General features: G+C 50.1%; 1 long non-coding RNA gene across 1 annotated transcript in view; it reads left to right on the forward strand.

Moving 5' to 3' along the window:
• Nucleotides 1-20,414, forward strand: part of LOC137422640 (uncharacterized) — a 210,974-nt gene that overhangs the window by 70,197 nt on the left and 120,363 nt on the right. The gene's annotated exons all lie outside the window — the stretch shown is intronic.

Genomic DNA, 20,414 nt, shown 5'->3' on the forward strand with positions numbered 1-20,414 from the left:
TGGCTCCTTCGGTTCAAGGAACCGGAGGGCCAAATTGCAAGGTGGTTGGAAAAGTTGCAGCAGTACGATTTCAATGTGACCCACAGGGCCGGGAAGGCCCATGGTAATGCGGACGCACTCTCTCGGCGTCCTTGTCTGGGGGAAAACTGCAAATTTTGTGCGAGACACGAGGAGAGGGAGCAATTGGGCGATTCTGCCCCGATTCTCGTCGTCCGGGCAACCCGGGTGAGAGGGCCAATTTTGCCACTAACCGCGGACGAGGAATTTGGAAATTTGGCATGGAGCACGGCCCAGCAGGAGGATCCCGTTCTGGGGCCGGTGTTCAAATGGGTCAAATTGGGGCAAAGACCAAAAGGGGAAGAGGTCACCCCCCTCGGGGCACAGACAAAGGCGTATTGGGCTCAGTGGCAGACCCTGGAATTGAAAGGCAACATCTTATATCGCAAGTGGGTGGAGGTTCCCTCTGATAGAACTTCCTGGCTGGTGATAGTCCCTGACAAATTCAAGAACGTCATATTACAACAGGTGCATGGTACCCGCTCCGGCGGCCATTTGGGCAGGACAAAGACAATATCTCGGGTCCGCCGGAGGTTCTATTGGGTGAATATGGGGCGCGACATACAGGACTGGTGTCGGAGATGCGACGCCTGTCCTGCCAAAAAGGGACCAGCACGGAGGATGAGGGCCCCCCTTCAGTTACATCAGGTGGGGGCCCCCCTTGAGCGGGTGGCTATGGATATTCTAGGACCGCTGCCCCGCACCCGCCAAGGTAATAAGTATATCCTCGTTGTGATGGATTATTTTACCAAGTGGCCGGAGGCCTACGCCCTCCCCAACCAAGAAGCCGGGGTTGTAGCGCAGGCCTTCGTGGAAGGATTTGTATGTCGGCACGGGATTCCACAGGAGCTGCACACCGATCAGGGTCGAAATTTTGAAAGTCAATTGCTAAAAGATGTGTGCAGGCTCCTGTCAATTCGAAAAACCAGGACCACGCCCTTGCGGCCACAATCTGACGGGATGGTGGAGAGGTTCAATCGAACATTGATCCAACAACTGGCATTGTTCACCGCCACCCGTCAGGATGACTGGGACGAACATCTCCCGTACTTGTTGATGGCCTACCGAACTAGCCAGCACGGAGCCACCGCATGCAGTCCAGCGTTGCTTATGTATGGGCGGGAGTTACGGGCTCCCGCCGACTTGCTATGCGGTCCCGTGCCAGAGACCACAGATATCCCGCCGAGGGAGGGTTACGCACATCACCTGGAGGAAGGCATGGAGAGGGTCCATGCCTTCGCCCGCCGCCAGCTCCATCTGGCGGGGGCCAAGATGAAGCGCAGGTACGACGACCGGAGCCAGGGGAGTCAGTACGCTCCGGGGATGAAGATTTGGTTCTTTAATCCCCGGAGGCGGAAGGGTAGGTGCCAAAAACTCACCTCCCCCTGGCAAGGCCCGGGAGTCGTCCTGTCACAAGTCTGTGACGTGGTCGTTAAGATCAAGATGGGGCCACGGGCCCTCCCTCGGATCATCCATGCCGACCGGATAAGACCTTATGCCGGCGAGCAGGCGCCCTCATGGATCGCCTCGGCTCTAGATGCCGAGGCAGGCCCCAGTACCTCTTGCGACGGGGGCTCGTAGCGTCAGAGGACTGGGGGGGGGGGGTGGTAGTGGAAGAGGCCCGATGTGGTGGGATGGCAACTCTGCCATCTCTCACAGCGGGGGCAAAGGAGCACTAGTCTTATGGGGTTTGGCAGTGAAAACTAGCCCGGGAGGGTTAGGATATAATGATAGGGATCTAGAGAAGATGACAATAGGTAACTTTAAGATTAGGTAGTGACAATGATACCTGTAGTGGGGACGCAGGTAGATTAGTTTGGATGATAATGACGTGGTATGTGCTTAGTTTAAAGGGAAGACGGGGAGCACTAAGTTAGCAGGGCAATAGGTAGTTCAGATGATGCCGTGTGTATGGTTAAAAGGTGTGATTGCACAGGTGTGCAACTGGACAGGTGGATGGAACAGTGTTTGAGTGAGTGATAGTGATGTGTGTGTGTTGACCCAAATGGTCCAGGAAGGAAGGAGGGTGCAGGTGGCACCAGGTGTGATTGCACAGGTGTGCAACAACAGGTGAATGAAGAACAGGTGTATGGAATAAATGGTCTGGTATATGGAGTATTGGAATGGATGGTCGTGGAGTGAGTATGGTGGAAACTGTGGAGTGGAGTGGAGTGGATGGTGCGAAGGTGTGAATGGGGGAAGGATGGACCCCCATCACGAATACCCAGGGAGGGTAGTGTAAGTGTTAGGTAGAGGGTACAGGTAAATTGTGGTTGGATATTGGCATCTGTGGTGCGAGGTGAAAGAATGGTATTTGGATGGGTGCATTAGTATTGTGGAAATGGCTGGGCGTGTAGCCTGTTAGTGTGTGTAGTTGGTTTGGGCACTCCACCACTGTGAGGATGTCGGCCAGGTGAGGCCGCAGGTGGGCTCTGGGAGCCGGTAGAGTTGTTGTGGATAGGGCCCGAGGATCCGGAGGACGGACCCGGGTAGCCCAGTGCCAGAGGGCACCGAGGGGTGACAGAGCCAGGAGGGGCCTTCCCCAATTAGATAGGTTAGGGTGAGGAGCTAGGTAAGCTCGGGTGGCAACTGCAGTGGTGGAGGTGTGCAGGTGGGTAGACCTGCTGGGAGAGCTACACGACCCAGCCCGGAAATTGTGCAAGGGCACCCGGAGATGAATCGGGGGAGTGAGACCCCAAATTGAGAAGCACCACAGTTTGGTCAATGGGAATTGGTTTTTAGAACCCATAGTGTAAGTTGGCCAATGGATTGGCAGGGAAAGACCCCGGGTAGTGTAAAGTGTGTTAATGTCATTTAGAAAGTAGTTAGGATGAAAATCTCCTTGCACCATCTACATCCACTCACCTGAGGTGACATAACTCCGCACCATGCCATGTTTTTATTATTTTGATGCAAATGTTTGGAATGTGACATGCATCATGACGTGGGTGTGACATTGTGCTGATGTTCCATCTCTTCCTCCTTATGAGGATTGATGATGAATTGGGTGATGGCAAATTTTGGTTAGAGGGATTGTGGGAACGAATTTGGTATAGGGGAAATATGAGGAAGACGTGACAGTAGTGACGAATTTGTAAATGTGTAGATTGTTGTAAATATGGGGTAAGGGCAAGGGTAGAGTAGGTGACAGGGGGGGTGACGTACGGTAGGGACGAGCTTTTCTCACTTCGCTCTCCGTACGCACTTCGCCTTGCATTGCCTTATTGAAGTGTACCCTTGTGACCTTACCCCTCGCTCATCTGTCTTTTCCCCCCTTTGTCTCTCACATGAGGGCCTGTGCGCCACTGGGTGCCGAGGGGAGCGTGCGGAGGTCGTCTTGTGTGCCAGGACCCTCGCAACCCGCATGCATTGCATTGATGTACCACTTTATGGACCGCTGTTCTGCGGCCAAGTACCACTTGATGGACCCCAGGTTCTGGGGCAGGGCACCTCTGTTGGAGACCGGCCATAGGGGCCAGGGAATCTTGCTTGCGGACCTCGGTAAGGTGGCACCTATGCCAAACAGGTGGACCACCCTTAGTTGGCCCCTGTGGCCCTAAATAAAAATGGACACGGTTTGTGCTTTTTATATTTCCAAGTAGGCCGCATGAAGCAAGAAGACATCGGGAAGAACATCGGCCCAGCAGAGAAGAAGAAGACCACCACCAGTTGTTTTTTTTGTGTGTGTGTTTATTACAAACAGTAATAACTGTGCACTGGTTGGTGCGTTTGGGTGCTTTTGGGTGCTTTGGTGTTATTGGTACTGGTGCATCGATGCAATGGGTGCTGTCTCCTCCCTCCCAACAGGAATTTCCTTCTTTTTGTTTCCCTAAAAAGAAAAAAAAAAAACACAGGTCCTGGGTTGCGTTGTAAATAAGAAATAACGTCACTGTAAATAATGCTCCCCACCGTAAATGTATAGCTTGAAAACAATTCCGCAATTCGGTTATCCTGTGGGCGCAAATCTGTTAGGCAGGGTGCAATGCAGCAGGGGGACATATTTATTTGTGTTTTAAAATTGTCACACTCAGGGTCAGGTTAATTGTAGAGGGAATTACCCCTACGTGTCACACTAAGTTAAAGTTTTATAGGCCCGAGTACGGGCCTGAAGGAAGGAGGGTGCAGTGTAACGAATTTGAGAAGTGTAACGAATTTGAGAAGTGTAACGATTTTGTGAAAGTGTAACGAATGTGAGAAGTATGGTTTTGTTGTGTGTAACTGACTCTCGTAATGTAAAGAAAGGTCGAAGCTCGTCCTCCTAGTTAATTTCATAAACCTACCCACAGGACACCATATATCCTTTTAAATAGTTAGTCCCTTATTCTCTGTAGGTTAAGGATGTGTTTCCCACTAGTTTGACTCTTTATTGCACCGAATTAAATAAGAGTAGGCCCTCCGACGCCCCATGGCAGCTTCCAAGTGCCAGGTTGCCACTTTGCTGCAATTGACTCTTTAGGCACTTTGCTGCATTTTCATCTGCCGTCCACTTTGCTGCATTTGACTCCATTACGCACGAGGTAACGACGAAGAAGAAAGGCGGGTCTCCACCTCGTCATAGAGGGGAGGAATAAGTCGGCCCCGCTCATCCAACCCAGAACGAGGGGTTTGGCTTAAGAGGGCGGAGAGAGAACGCTTGGAGGAGGTTCGCAAAAGGTGAAGGGCGGGGCCTATATAACCCGCTGCGGGACGCTCCCCAAGCAGATGAGGAGATGAGCAGATGAGCTTTTTGGAGAAGATTGAGGTCCGAGGAAGAGTGAGAGAGAGGTGTGGCAGATGCGCGATCCAGCTAAAGCAGCCAAGAGAGAACGAGACGTGAGGGGGTGCTGATACTGAGCAATACCCCGAGACCCTCTAGGCCCTATTGCCGGCTGTGGAGACGCGGAGCTGCCAGCTGCTGTTCGCTTCGAGCACGGAACGTGGACCTCGACGGTGTGGAATTGCCCGGACCTTTCCTGCCCTGCCATCGGCTTGGACCTTCTCCTCCCTCCAGTGATTCCTGCCATCAATTCCCCCGTGTAAGTGTGCCCATTTGTCCGTCTTTCATGTTGTCTTGGGGTATTAATTAAAACTGCCATATATAAACCAATTCATTGCATTATGTCTCCTGCTCCTTCAATTGCCTTTTAAATCATCTTTCTTTTCCTTTCTGCTTAGTGTGTATAAATAGTAATAAATCTTGTTATTCCCTACTTTGTTTTTACTTCTTCATGCTCTTTCGGTCGCTTTAGAGGTTTCCATATTGAGTGCACGTGGCGCGACTCGGCCAACGTTTGAGAATCGGGTTAGTCTTTGGTAATGTTAATGGCTCGAACGTCGGGTTGCTAAAAACCGCTCGGCAACTAACTAGACCATCCAAACCGGGGTTCGAGCGGTACTTGTCTCCCTAGTCTGCGGAGGGACGGATAAAGGTATTCGGGATAAACCCTGGGCTCATAACCCTGATCCGTTCCATCCCGTGGGATAGCGTTACAAGTATCAGGAACGGGGAGTCGGCCAGCTTAACAGGACAAGGGGCTAATCACCCCTTGCTAACGGGAGAGCCGTCCTCCGTATCCATAACAATATATATATATATATATATATATATATATATATATATATATATATATATATATATATATATATATATATATACAGTAGTGACCCCTAATTCCGAACGCCCCTCATCTCGAACTACTCTAATTCCGAACCGTAAATTCGAGAAAATTTTGTCCCTAATTCCGAATGTATTTCTATAACCGAACGTGGAGGGCAAACGTGAAAGCATGGGCTACCAGGCAGTTCTTCACTGAGTGGATTCATGAGTAGTTTGCCCCTTCTGTGAAGGCTTATCTTGAGGAGAAGAGTCGCCAACACCAGGCAACTTTGGAGAGGTGGTTCTCTAAAGAAAGCAAGCCTAGTGAGCCCCAACCCTCTACACGTGGTGTTAAGAGACAAAGAGAGCAAACACCAGAAGCACAGTCATCTGATGTTAGCTTGGAAGGTGCCTCACCTTCCAAGCAATAAAACCCTCTCCCTCCTTCCTCCTCTCCGGCTTCCACATGCACCATCAGAACTCTCCACTAAGGTAAATGCAGTTATTTTCATGTTAGTACATTTATTTCTTGTTTTTATTATTATTATTATTTGATATTTAGGGCATTTACTCATCTCATTTTACCTTGAATCATGTGTATTTGCAGTTAACAGTGTCTTGATAATGGGTTTTTGGGGTCCAGGAACGGATTAATTCACTTTCCATTATTTCTTATGAGGAAAATAGTTTCTAATTCCGAACTTTTCCCAATCCGAACTGCCGCTGGAACGAATTAAATTCGGATTTAGAGGTCCCACTGTATATGTATATATATATATATATATATGTATATATATATATATGTATATATATATATATGTATATATATATATATGTATATATATATATATGTATATATATATATGTATATATATATATATATATATATATATATGTATATATATATGTATATATATATATATATATATGTATATATATATATATATGTATATATATATATATATATATATATATATATATATATATATATATATATATATATATATATAGGTATATATAGGTATATAGGTATATATAGATATTGTTATGTATGGGGGTAAAGCAATATCTAGAGCCAGCTAGATCTGTATAGGTAGGTATTCGACTGTCGTGGTAGGGAATCTACCTGTAATAAGTTCTTCATGTTTAGGCGTTTGTCGGGGTAAGATGTATGATTGTGGATCTACCAGGAGATTCGAGTGTTAAGTAGTGAGGGATTAAAGATAACGCTCCTGTGAGTCTCACCTAGTAGTCAAACCTTTGTCCATTATGGCACTGCAAACCACATAAACATTAGTTATGTCCCTAGCGCAACATTAAAATTTCCTTGCCCTGACAATGACTTCGGAAGAAAACGGACAGGAAACCAGGCCACAAACACCGCCACAATTGGCCGCCACCATTTACACCTCCAAAAGGCCTGCCCACCTCGCATAGCACGTGCGGTGACCACGGAGTCGGGGACGGGAGCGGCCGTGGTGCAGAGGGCATGAGCCGGCGAGTCGTGGGAGGCTCTGATTGGCAGAACAGTGCGCCAATGTGATGTCATCAGCAGAGATACTATCGAGCACCGGACGCCATTTTCGGTAGTTGGCTGCCAGGCGAGTGGAGGGAGTTGAGTTGAGCAGTCCCGCAGTGCAGTTCAGTTCGGAAGAGTCTGGAGAGAGCGAACTCGGACTTGGCCATAGCGCGCAGTCGCACTTGCGCCCTTTTCCCCTTTTTCGCCATTCGTCTTGGTTCTGAGGTTGTGCTCGTGTTGGAGATCGACGACGCGTGGTGCTTTTGGTGCGTTGGAGGCCTTGTGGACTTGGAGCGAGGGACCTCGTGGGTTGCGATCGGGCCGGAAGGAGCGGTGTTGGACGGCAGCCACGAAGACGACTAGAGCCAGATAAGCCGAGCTCCGCGGTTACACTGTACATGATGAGACATTTTATTTTCCTTAATTCAGATTCCCTCGTTTGTAATTGATATCAGTCGTGTGGGGACGTCCCGATTAGGATATTCATTACCGGCGCGTGCTTTTTCTGTCCTTGCTTTTATTTAATAAATCCTTATATTATTTTCTGTATATATCTGAACGCAGTTTCCTGGGTGTTTGATTTTCATAGCTAAGACTGTGGGGTTCTCGTCGTTTCCCTCCATCCTGCGCACTTTGATTGGAATCCGCTATTGAGGTTTCGCCTCGGGAGAGTAAAGCCTCGTAATCGGCCTCCGCAACTCTGATGTTAATTGGAGTTGCGTGACAATATATAGGTATATATATGAATCAGTGATGTCGGACTCGAGTCCACTTTTTGGAGGACTCGGACTCCGATTGCCAAGAACTAGGACTCGGCCCAATTCCGGCAAAATTTAGGGTGCAGTAAAACCTTTCGGGTACAGTAGTAAAAAAATATTTCAGTGAAACTTTTAGGGTACAGCAGTAAGAACCCACACGTACCAGGCGTAATTGGTTTCCCGCCAAAACGCCCGTACCATGCAATCGTGAAGCAGATTATTTTAAAGGATTAACGGACAGAATTAAACAATCCTGCAGAGGAAAATCAAAATAACTCCAACCGATGTTCCAGATTTTCGTAGATATTAAACTCGAATGTCGTACCTTCGTGTAATGAATGGCACGCGCGATCCAAAACACATTCAGTTCTTTCATTGTGCAGTTTTAACAATTAGCTGAATCACTTTAAACCTAAACAGTAAATGGCTCAACTGTAAACACTATCAATGCTTTAGTTTTAAGTGCTGCACAAAAATGAGGAACTACACAAATTTTCCATATAGTAACAATAATGAAGTTTTGGAGTGTAAAATAAAACTGGGAACGAGTTTTATTTTACACTCCAGAGCCACATCTATTTATACACTGCTTTAAGCAATCTTAAACCATATTGAAAAAATAACTATTTAATAAACATAGTAACAATTTGCATCGTTGTACTTGTAAACGCGAAAAAATGCGATTATTTGTTCATTCATATCAACAAGTGTTAATTTACGGGTTTTGAAAAAACGATTAAAAATACGCAATTATATCTCACTCCTGATTGGCTAAGATCATGCTTTCCAATAACTCCGTTATTATTTGAACTGGAGCCTTGAAATTTGGTATGCTTAACTGCAAATGCTACCCCCAGGATGAGTTAAAATCTGAGCTCCATGTCATGTCGGGAATCAAAACTACAGCAGTTTCTGTGCTTTTAGGGTTATGATTTGGGTTTTTCATATTTGTTTTATTTTTAGAACAAAAATTATATTACAGTGTAAAGGGGATGGTGCGAGTACAGAACGTGGTCAGAATGTCAAATCTGACCAAACCCGAAGGAATTCGAGCAAAAATAAGGGTTAGGGTTATAAATTTTTATTTATTTTTAAACAAATCATAATATTGTGTGCAGGGGATTACTGTGATCACAGAAAATGGCCGGAATGTCAAATCAGACAAAAAATGAATGCATTAGAGTGAAAATAAGAAACAGAAAAGAAGCTCGGTTCTAAACACAATCTCTGGCTAAAATAAGCTACCGAATCCCCTAAATAAGATCAGAATTGGTTTCCTCGACAAAAATTAACCTAAATATGTTTGTTGCAATATTAGTTTATATTTTAAAAACATTGTTCAAAATTGGATCTGGAAAACTGGAGTTAGATTTCTCTGTGCCAAATTTACTGCATTTTTTGCCACATTTATGGGGAACTCTTGACGTCTTTATTTGAACCTACAGAGTGGTGAAACTTAACATGTAAGAAGGTAATTATGTCCTTTTTAAATATATAAAATGTTCACATATATATTTGCGTTAAGTATGTAATTTGTGTGGTTTATGAAAGCAGTGCATAGTAATGGAGGGTACTCATTTCGAATTTTTTTTTTTTTTTTTTTTTTTAAGTCCTTAGAAAGCAGTTATTTGTTATTTTTATGGGACTAATGGTTAATGTATAAGTGTGACATCTGTCATATTACCCAAAATGTTACTTTTGGTTACAAAATCTATAAAGCACTTTAAAAGACGTGTACTCTTTAGATGAAATGCAAATTAATTTCTCTTTTAACCACGCATTCAACTTAAATATTTTATGTTGAATTTGACTTGTACACGTGTGGTTGAGACGTGCGTTTAATTCCTATACGTTTCATTTTTATATTAACTGTTTTTTAAATTACAAGGCCCGACAAGGCCTCACAATGCCTATACTAGTCAATAACGTTATTAAATGTTAATATACCCGTTTATCCTTTAGTTCCCTCAAAACTAAAGACCGACGTTGATGTTAAGATGTGATTAGCGATGCAACAACATGTCGTTATTGTATATGTAATAGCATTTGTTTGTGTTTAATGTTGTGAATGATTGGGGAAGAATTTCCCAACATCAAAATCAAATTTTAATGTCACCACGAACTTGTACGATGTAAAATAACTGTAATACAGTAGCTAGGACATTTGTACCAACAGGTATACAGCACAACAACTTTGTCTGCACGACTGTGCATGTTCGACTGTGCATGTTCGGGTTCGAAGGTTAAAAAAGCGTAAGAAAGCAACTGATAGCTCGACGTCCACCAAATTTGGCAAACTAGAACGGTACTCGGTAGATCGCATACCTCCGCCAGACTGAACAGTTTACAATGTGTATCCCACTTATAAGCCGGATCTGGATTCGAACCTGAACCAAAATCTAATCGGCTTGTTCTTGTCACCTAAGCAACTCATCCACCAAGTTTAGTCATAACTCGTACATAACTTTTAAAAATATGTTATATATCACTTTTGGCCCGATCTCTCAATGGTGAAGGATCACTTAAAAATTAAATAATTCTCGTATCCGAATCCATATTCAGATCTTTCCCAAAATCTAATCGATTAGTCCTTGTCACACACCCAACCTCTCCACCAAGTTTCGCCCAAATCCATTCATAACTTTTTGAGATATTTTGTTCACAAACAAACAGACAAACAAACAGACAGAGAGGGGTGAAAACACAACCCCCATCCACCTTCGGTTGATATGGTACAATACCCATGACGCTGAAAATCAGGTTTAAGAATAATTACATTTTAAATACGAACAAAATGCATTTGTTCATCTTACAAGACTTTATTCAAAACGATAGCAAGAAACAAGACAAAAACAAAAGAAGACGAAAACAAGACAAAACGAAACAGTAAGGGGGGGGGGGGGGGGGGTGGGGGGGGGGTGGGGGGAATTATTCGGCCCAGATGGGACTCAAACCCACAATCCCCAGCTGTGGAGTCTGATGCCTTATCCATTAAGCCGTTGGACCAGCAACAAACAACAACAACAACATGCAATTTTAAGGCCATTCTCCCTGCTAGAGCGGGGGTTAGCAATTGGCTAGAGCGGGTAAGCCATTGGACCAGCATGTTAGAGTTTTTGTATTAATATATTGTTGCGGTTTTAGAACCCTCACTTTGTAAATAATTCTTGTAAATATTCCATTATTAAAAGGTTAAAGGTCGCATCCTTAATTAGTCCATATGCAACACGTAGGCCACCATAGGAACTTTAGTTATTTCATTAGTATGTGTTTTAGATAAGGCCGTGTTCCCAATAGTTGAATCTGCGTTGCATCAATCAAATAAGGAGTAGGCCCTTTCGTTCATTTTGCAGCCACTCTCCAAGCTATGCCATTATGCGCCCCTACAGCCGGGGCTTGTCTCTCCCCAAATTGTCACGTGGTTTGATTAGCAGCGTTCGCTGCATTGAGCCTTCGTCGCCTTAGCACTCGCTCCAAACGCCATTGAACATGCGGTCTCAGGCTGAGGAAAAAGGGGGCGGGACACAAGAATGAGGTGTGGCCACGTCAAACTCACCATCAAGGGCGGAGCCGGTGAGCCCTCGCCAACCAACCAGGGCTGAGGTGAGCTCACTGGCGGGCGTGGTTTAATGAAGTGCGCATTGATCTGTGAGCGCATTATATAAGCGCACGCGCCAAGCCCTTTGAAGGGACTGCGCCACGGACTGTTTATTGTACAGGACTGCGCGGAGAGAGCTCGATTACCACGGACTTGGGGACTTGAGGAACTGCGTGAGGGAGCTCGTTTGATACGAACTGCCCTTTGATACGAACTGCCCTTTGATACGAACTGCCTTTGATAAGAACATTGATCGGGAGAGAGAGGGCGTTGGCACAAAATACGTATTACGTACGCCGCATCCCAGTTCCCCCAATATCTGTAAGGTCCGTTCACGGTCAACGAAAACGACGCGCTGCCGGCCCGCTTCCATCACCACCACGGCATGAGTCGGGACCGGACGAGGAGCCTGGACATCTGCTTGGACCTTCCTCCCCTACCAGCTACCATCCCGTGTGAGTGTGTATGTTGTCTGGGGTTGTTAAGTTAAGACTGTATAGGTAAGCCTGCCCTGTGTCCTGCTTCTTCCTCTTCCTTGTATAATCCTTTCGTTTCCTCTTCTTTTTGCTTGTAAATAAATTCACCTTGTTATTTCTTGGTTTTTCCCTAATCCGATCGCCTCCGTCCTTTCTTTCCATTGAGTACCTGTGGCACGATTTCAGAACCGCTTAGAATCAGGTTAGTCATTTGTTCGCGGCTCGGATCGCGGACTGCTAACCGCTCGGCATTTACCATCACGTCTGTGGGTCGAGCGGGGAGTTATTTCCCTGCTCGCGGTCGGTGTTGGTAATTAGGTATTTGGGGACGCAAATTGACCAATTACCCGACCCAAGACCGACCGGGAGGAGCATTGTAGCTTCCAGGACTCGGGATGGCCAGCTTAAAAGGACAAGGGGATTAACCCCCCCTTGATAATGGGAGAGCCGACCCCCGAATCTGTAACAATATTAAAGGGTATAAAGTATGTATATCTATATAATAATACCGTAAGGACTCGACTTTGTTATCCCTTTTACGCCGCACCCAGTGACCCGATGCCCACGGCACTAATGGATTTACGATCTACGAACCGCGCTCTTTGTTTATCACGTACAGACATACTCGAAAAATCTGAATTCGCCCGACGTTGGGGCCCAAAAGCATCCGATTAACTGCCGATACGACGCCATCTTACGACGCCATCGTATTGGCGTCTGCTGGGCGAAGGCGAAGCGAGCCGTCCGCTGATTGGACAGTCGAGTGGTGTGAACATGGGTGGTGTGAACCAAATGGTCTTTTTATTCCCTTGAACATTTAAATTAGGATATATAAGGAAACGTCTTTATCGTCATTTTAATAAAGTTAAATGGAGTGACGTTGCGATACTCGGGGTGCGTTGCATAAATCCTCGTAACTCAGAGAGGTGTAGCAGGTGGCGAGACATAAGGAAGCTTAAAGATAACGAGCTGAAACAGACGAACGATATGTCAATCTCTTTCTACACCGAACGGCAATAAAAGTATGAGAGCGGGAAGGCATGGCCTGAGCACTTCGAGCAGAGAGGACTGATTGGACTTAACTTAAAGAGAAAAAATTGGAGCTTAACGGAAGAAGAAGATCCCATGAGCGCTCCCCTATGCCATCCATAATGGTACACTCTATCCATACACCACATCCTCCCTTCCGTGGATGTTCCATGGGTTTCGGCTAGTATATATATATATATATATACGTATATATATATATATATATATATATATATATATTATATATATATATATATATATATATATATATATATATATATATATATATATATATATATATATATATATATATATATATATATATACACACATTGTTGCGGTTTTGGAATAAAGGTTAATTCCCCCTCGTAGACAGACGCACCACAACATGAAGCCTCGCGATAGTTCAGTTATTTCTTAGTAAATGTAAGCGTAGTCCTTTCCTGTGTTTAGTTTTGCATTGAGTAGGCCAGTGAGCTCAGGTGTTCTTTTGGCGCTTTGGTTTGGTTTGGCGCCGAAATGCCACGTGGTAGGCCTTCAACAAGTCTGGCAAGGCCGAAGGGACGAGCTGCAGGGGGAGTGTCCGGTAAGCAACGAGCCACCAATCAGGGCTCGAGGGGAGTGGCTTACCACTGCGGCAGGAGGCGGGGCTTGGAACATTCAGGTAAGATCGGGGAGGTGCCATATAAGGCCCGCCCCCGTGCCCATTGGCGAGAACGCACGGGAACGCACGAGAGGAGAGAGCTGTGAGAGTTCGTCAGACAGAGTTCGTGGAGTTAGAGTTAGAGTTAGAGTTCGAGAGAGAACGCGGCAGAATGGGTGAGAGCAAGAACTAGAGACTAGGAGTAAAAGTCGCCCAGCCCTGAACAAGTTGAAGTGCTTGAATTGACTGTTGTAATAGCCTTGTTGTACACGAACTTGCCCCGTACCCTGCGCTCTGCCGCTGCATTAATCGTGCGCTCGAGAAGATGACCCGTGCCGGGCCACAGACGCGCGATCTCCTGCCTGCATTTCTCCTGCATGCCTGTTGTGACCGCCAGAGGGCTACACCACGAGCGAGCTGTCCGGGAGTGACCGGCAGCAAGGCACGTTTGGCGCGCGAACCTGCTCTTCTTCCATCTCCCCGTGTGCGTGAGTGGGCCCATTTGTCTGGGGATAAGTTAAACTGGTTAAGCTTCTGCTCTGTGTCCCCCTTTCCTTATTCCTGAATCATTGTACATAATAGTGTAAATAAATTGTGTTCTTCCTCTGATTTGACCGTCCTGTCCCTTCCATCCATTGGCTTCGCATGGTATGAATAAAACCGCTCGAATCGGGTTCCAATAAAAGTAACAGCACGAGTCACGTGATACGCATACCGCTCGGGTGTACTCGATTAAGCGTGGCTTGTGCGAGGCTCGATCCCCGCTTTCGTGGCAGCGTGGGTTCCCTTTTTCACGTTTGCCCGGAAGTGGCGATTCCCGAAGACCCAGGGGGAAAAAAGGGGTTTAATCCCCCCTGTGTAACGGGAACGGGCTTCGGGAGATCCGCAACAATATATATATATATAAATATAAACTTTTAAAGCAAAAACTATAGCACGTAGGTGGAATTTGTATCAAAAGCCATGAATTAGACGTATTGGCTGATGTATATTCCAAGTTTCAGCTAGTTTCAATGTATAGCCTTTGAGATATGAGCACCAACACATTTTGGGTGGATGGATGGACACCAACGTGATTTCGAGTGTTTTTCTTTATAAAACTCAAGAATGCAGAAACAGACGTTGCTGAAATTTGGAACATATTACCTAAACGTACAAAGAAAGCATTTACTTCTGAAATTTGCAGCCGATTTCGTCCAGTAGAAGCCGAGAAACAAATTTTCAGTCCCTATGTTAAAGTTGCATACAGAGAAACTGTCCCTTATAAAGGGAAGGGGCTTCGCTTCCCCCCTTCCCCTCCTTTGATTTTCGGACTACCCGGATCATCAGCTGGGCTCCTTTCTTCTGAGAGGTTTCAATGCTTTGAGCCCAGATGCACTCCAAACAAGTAGGCCCTCAACCACAGCCATGGATCTACATCATTAGGTCCACAACCTTGCCAGAATAAATGTGTCGTTCCATATTGCAAAATGCCTTGTTTGGATACAAGAAACACTGTTACCACTATCTTACAGAGATAGTTCTCCTTCACAAGCTCTTGAAGTGTCCCGGTGCACCAATCAGGCAACTTAAGGTATGTACGAGATCCAATCATTAAAATATTCGAGATGGAGAAATAGGTGGCTCAAATTACCATAATCAAGGAAGATGCAAGCGCTCCCAATGCACTCCAACAGGAATGGTAGTTTTCCACACTGAACGAAAGCAGATTCAAACCCAGAAATTGTCAGCTCAGTAACGAAGGTGCTTTCGGTGCTGTGTTTCCATGGCATACGTTATTCAGTTAAGTGATACATCATTCACAGAGCAGAGCAATCCGATTGAGCAAGAGGACAAACGTCAGTCCATCACAATGTGGGTTCCACCTCACTGATTGCACAATAAATATGCACGTCTTACCTAGTTGATGGAAATTAAGAAACGTGTTCATGAGCTTCACGACTCAAGCAACTCCTGGTGGTGCCAGCTCCGTGGGTAGGCATCATTGAGGAATACAACCTTCGTGTGCAGGGAATTAAATGTTCTATTAACATTCTAGACTTCTGCCCAGCTTCGGTATTGCATCTCCTTAAAAAAAAAAAAGCAAATATTGTTAAAAACAAGACGAAAAAGACAACATGTCATATCTCCCACCGTGGTTTTAGTAATTTTGCTAAAATCATCTTTGGTCGGATTACAAAACCAAATATTCTGCATATGTACACCCTCATGTATTGTCTTTGTCCCAAGTTTGAACAAAATCGGTCCATGCACGTCCAAGAAATGGATGGAGATGTAGCGGTTACCGCTGGATGCACACAATCGCCTTGCACCGGCCAGAACACGGCCAGACGCGCCTCTCCCGGGCATGCCCGGACTCACTGTTCCCGGGCACGCCCGAACCTCCCGGGCACGCCCGGTCTCGTCTTTCCCGGGCATGCCCGCTCTCGCCTTTCCAGGGCTCGCCCAGAGCGTCTGGGCATGCCCGCTATCGCCTTTCCAGGGCTCGCCCAGAGCGTCCGGACATGCCCGCTATCGCCTTTCCAGGGCTCGCCCAGAGCGTCCGGGCATGCCCGCTCTCGCCTTTCCAGTGCTCGTCCAGAGCGCCCGGGCACGCCCAGCCTCGACTTGCCAGGCCGCAGCCAAACACGCCCGGGCAGGTCCAGACTCGCCTTTCCAAGGCTCGCCCTTGACACCCGGGCATGCCCGGTATAGCTTTTGCCGGGCAAACTTCCCGACATAAATGTGTATATATATTGCTGCCCGATAAACGGGCTTTTGTGAGAATACGTGAGCTGGTTTGTTTCAATAAAGCAACTCGGACGAATTCCGTCTTTGGTCGCGTCAATTCTTTCGACTCGCGTTGGAGCGCAGCTCCTTCACTGGTGACCTACCGACATGGACACGGCAGTGACTCTTAAACTGCCTACCTTCTGGGAGGCTCACGCGGCTGTTTGGTTCGCCCAGGCGGACTCCCAGTTCGCCCTGCGAGGCATCACCGCGGACGACACCCGCTTCCACCACGTCGTGGCAGCGCTCGGTTCCGCCACCGCGGCCCGCGCCCTGAGCCTCCTCGAGCACCCGCCGGCTGCCGACAAGTATGACGTGCTGAAGACGCTCCTCCTCGACGCTTTCGCCCTCTCACCGGCGGCACGCGCACGGCGCCTGCTCGACCTGCCCGAGCTCGGCGACACGCGCCCGTCCGAGCGCATGGACTATATGCTCTCGTTGCTCGGTGAGCACTCTCCGGATTTTCTGTTCCGCGAGTTGTTCCTTTGCCAGCTGCCTCACCCGGTACGCCTCGCCCTGGCTGGCACGTCGATCACCGATCCCCGCGCCCTCGCCAGGGAAGCCGATAAGATCTCCTCGGCGGGCCAACACATCGGCGCGGCTACCTGGAGCCTGCCGCCGTCCGAGGCGACGCCCGAGCGCCCTGCGCGGTTGGAGGCCGAACTGCCGGTGAAACTGGCGGCCGCCACGCCGCACCGACCGCTTCCGACACGACGGCCGGGGCCTCCACCTGACAAGGCGTGGTGTTATTACCATGCCAGGTTCGAACACAAGGCTCGGACGTGCCGACCCCCGTGCACTTTCGGCAAGTCGGGAAACGGCCGGGCCGGCGTTCATTCCCAGCCATGAGTGCCGGCCACTCGGGCAACGTGCTTTTTATTCGGGACAAAGCGTCCGGGCGGCGTTTCCTTTGTGACACCGGCGCCCAACTGAGCGTCATACCCGCCTCCGAGCAGGACAGGCGGGACGCCGTTTGCGGCCCCTCTTTGGTCGCTGCTAATGGCTCGGCCATACGCACTTTCGGCCCGCGCAACGTCACCCTCTGCTTCGGCAGCCAGCGCTTTCAGTGGACCTTTGTGACCGCCTGCGTCCCCATGGCTTTGCTGGGCGCCGACTTCCTCTGCGCGCACGGGCTGCTGGTCGACGTCAAACGTCGTCGCCTTGTCAACGCCGAGACCTTCAGCTCCCTGGCGTGCACGATGAGCAGCTCCATGCCGACCGAACTGGCGTGCGCCCTCCCGACGGCGAAGGAGTTCGCTCGCCTGCTCGCGGAATTCCCGGCCCTCACACGGCCGACGTTTTCGGCCGTCGCAGTGCGGCATGGGATCGAGCACCAAATACCCACTACGGGCCCGCCGGTCTATGCCAGGACCGCCGCCTCGACCCGGCCAAGCTCGCCGTGGCAAAGGCCGAGTTTGACGCGTTGGAGCACCTCGGCATCGTGCGGCGCTCCAATAGCGCGTGGGCCTCACCACTGCACATCGTGCCAAAGCCGGGGGGCGGATGGCGCCCGTGTGGCGACTACCGCCGCCTCAACGACGCTACCACCCCCGACAGGTACCCGATCCCGCACATCCAGGACTTTTCCGCCCGTTTGGCGGGACGGGTCATATTTTCCAAAATTGACCTGATACGGGGATACCACCAGGTACCTGTCCGGGCGGGCGACGTCCCGAAGACGCCCGTCATCACGCCGTTCGGCCTGTTCGAATTTTTGAGGATGCCGTTTGGCCTCAAGAACGCGGCCCAGGCGTTCCAGCGCTTAATGGACGGCGTGCTGCGCGACCTGCCATTTCTTTTCGTCTATCTGTACGACATCCTCGTCGCCAGCACGTCCCGCGCCGAGCACCTCCTCCACCTCCGAACACTGTTCGTTCGCCTCAGCGAGCACGGCTTAATTGTCAACCCAGCCAAATGCCACTTCGGCACGACGACCGTTGACTTTTCGGGCCACCGCATCACCAAGACCGGGGCCGTGCCGCTGCCGACCAAGGTCGAGGCCATCACCACGTTCCTGCATCCCCGTTCCATCAAGGCCCTACAAGAGTTCCTCGGCATGGTGAATTTTTATCACCGATTCGTGCCCCGCGCTGCTCAGCTCATGCGGCCCCTTTACAAGGCCCTCTGGGGCAAGCCGGCCAAGCATGACATCGTTTGGTCCGCGGCCATGGACGCAGCCTTCGCGAGCGCAAAACGGGCCCTCGCCAACGCAACGCTGCTGGCTCACCCGGTGCTCAACGTGCCCATCGCCCTCACTACGGACGCCTCCAACTACGCGGTGGGTGCCGTCCATGAACAATGGGTGGACGGGGTTTGGCAGCCACTCGCTTTTTTCAGCCGGCAGCTCCGGCCGAACGAGTTAAAATACAGCACGTTCGACCGCGAGCTGCTCGGTCTATTCCTGGCCGTTCGCCATTTTCGACACCTCCTGGAGGACCGCCCGTTCACGGCTTTCGTCGACCACAAGCCGTTGGTCTACGCAATGGCCAAAGTCACGGAGCCGTGGTCGGCCCGCCAGCAGCGCCACCTCTCCGCCGTGTCGGAATTCACCACGGACATCCGGCACGTCGCCGGCAAAGACAACGCTGTGGTCGACTGTCTTTCTCGGGCCAGCGCGAACGCGGTCCACCTCGGCGTGGACTTCGCGCTCATGGCGGCCGACCAGACCACCGACACCTCGGTGCAGGCCCTCCGGGCGGCGGACACGGGCCTCCGCCTGGCCGACATCCCCTTCGCGGGCACCGTCCTGCTCTGCAACGTCTCCCAGGGCCAGCCTCGCCCCATCGTGCCCGTTTCCTGGCAGCGCCGCATCTTCGCCTCCATCCACGGCCTTTCTCACCCGGGCCGGAAAGCTTCTCAGAAGCTGGTGTCGGCGCGTTTCGTCTGGCACGGCCTTCGACGGAACGTCCGCGACTGGGCCAACGCCTGCACGGCCTGCCAGCGGGCCAAGGTCCACCGCCACACCCAGGCCCCGCTGGCACCTTTCACCGTGCCTGCACGGCGTTTCGACCACGTCCACGTGGACCTGGTGGGTCCCCTGCCCCCATCGCGGGGGTTCACCCACCTGCTCACCATGGTGGACAGGACCACCAGGTGGCCGGAGGCCGTGCCCCTCACCTCCACCACCACCGCCGACGTGGCGCAGGCGTTCATCGCCACCTGGGTCGCGCGCTTCGGCGCACCGGCGGACATCTCGTCCGACCGCGGCCCACAGTTCACGTCCGAACTTTGGGGCGCGGTCGCCCGCTCGTTGGGGGTCACGCCGCACCGCACCACGGCCTACCACCCCCAAGCCAACGGGTTGTGCGAGCGGTTTCACCGCTCCATGAAGGCCGCACTCATGGCCGGCCTTCAGGACGACGGTTGGACCGACCGGCTGCCGTGGGTCCTTTTGGGCCTCCGCACGGCCCCCAAGGAGGACCTCCGGGCGTCCGCCGCCGAGCTCGTCTATGGCCAGCCGCGCCGCGTCCCGGGCGAGTTCGTGCCCGACGCTACCAGTCCCTGGTCCGCCGCACACCAGCGCTCGGACCTCCAGGAGGCCGCCCGCCGATTTGCCCCCGTGCCAACGTCCCGCCACGGTGGCCCCCAGTCCTACGTCCCCCCGGCGCTTCGCACAGCGGAGTACGTCTTTGTGCGTCATGACGCGCACCGGGGGCCACTCCGGCCGCCGTACGATGGGCCCTTCCGGGTCCTGCGATGGGGCGACAAGTCCTTCGTCGTTGGCGGCCGGTCGGACCGGATCTCTGTGGACCGCCTCACACTGGTGCACATGGACGTCGACCGACCACCACGGTTGGCCCTTCCTCCGCGGCGAGGCCGCCCCCCGTCCACAGTTCCCCCCGCTCGACCACCCACCACCACGTCGGACCCCTCCCCACGACCCTCCAGGGGTCGCTTCGGCCGGGTCATCTGGACCCCCCTTAAATTGACCCTGCCGGTGCAGGTCGATTCTGGAGGGGCGTGTGTAGCGGTTACCGCTGGATGCACACA

This window comes from Myxine glutinosa, chromosome 2 (genome assembly GCF_964187855.1).
Source record: "Myxine glutinosa chromosome 2, kmMyxGlut1.1, whole genome shotgun sequence".
NCBI lineage: Eukaryota > Metazoa > Chordata > Myxini > Myxiniformes > Myxinidae > Myxine > Myxine glutinosa.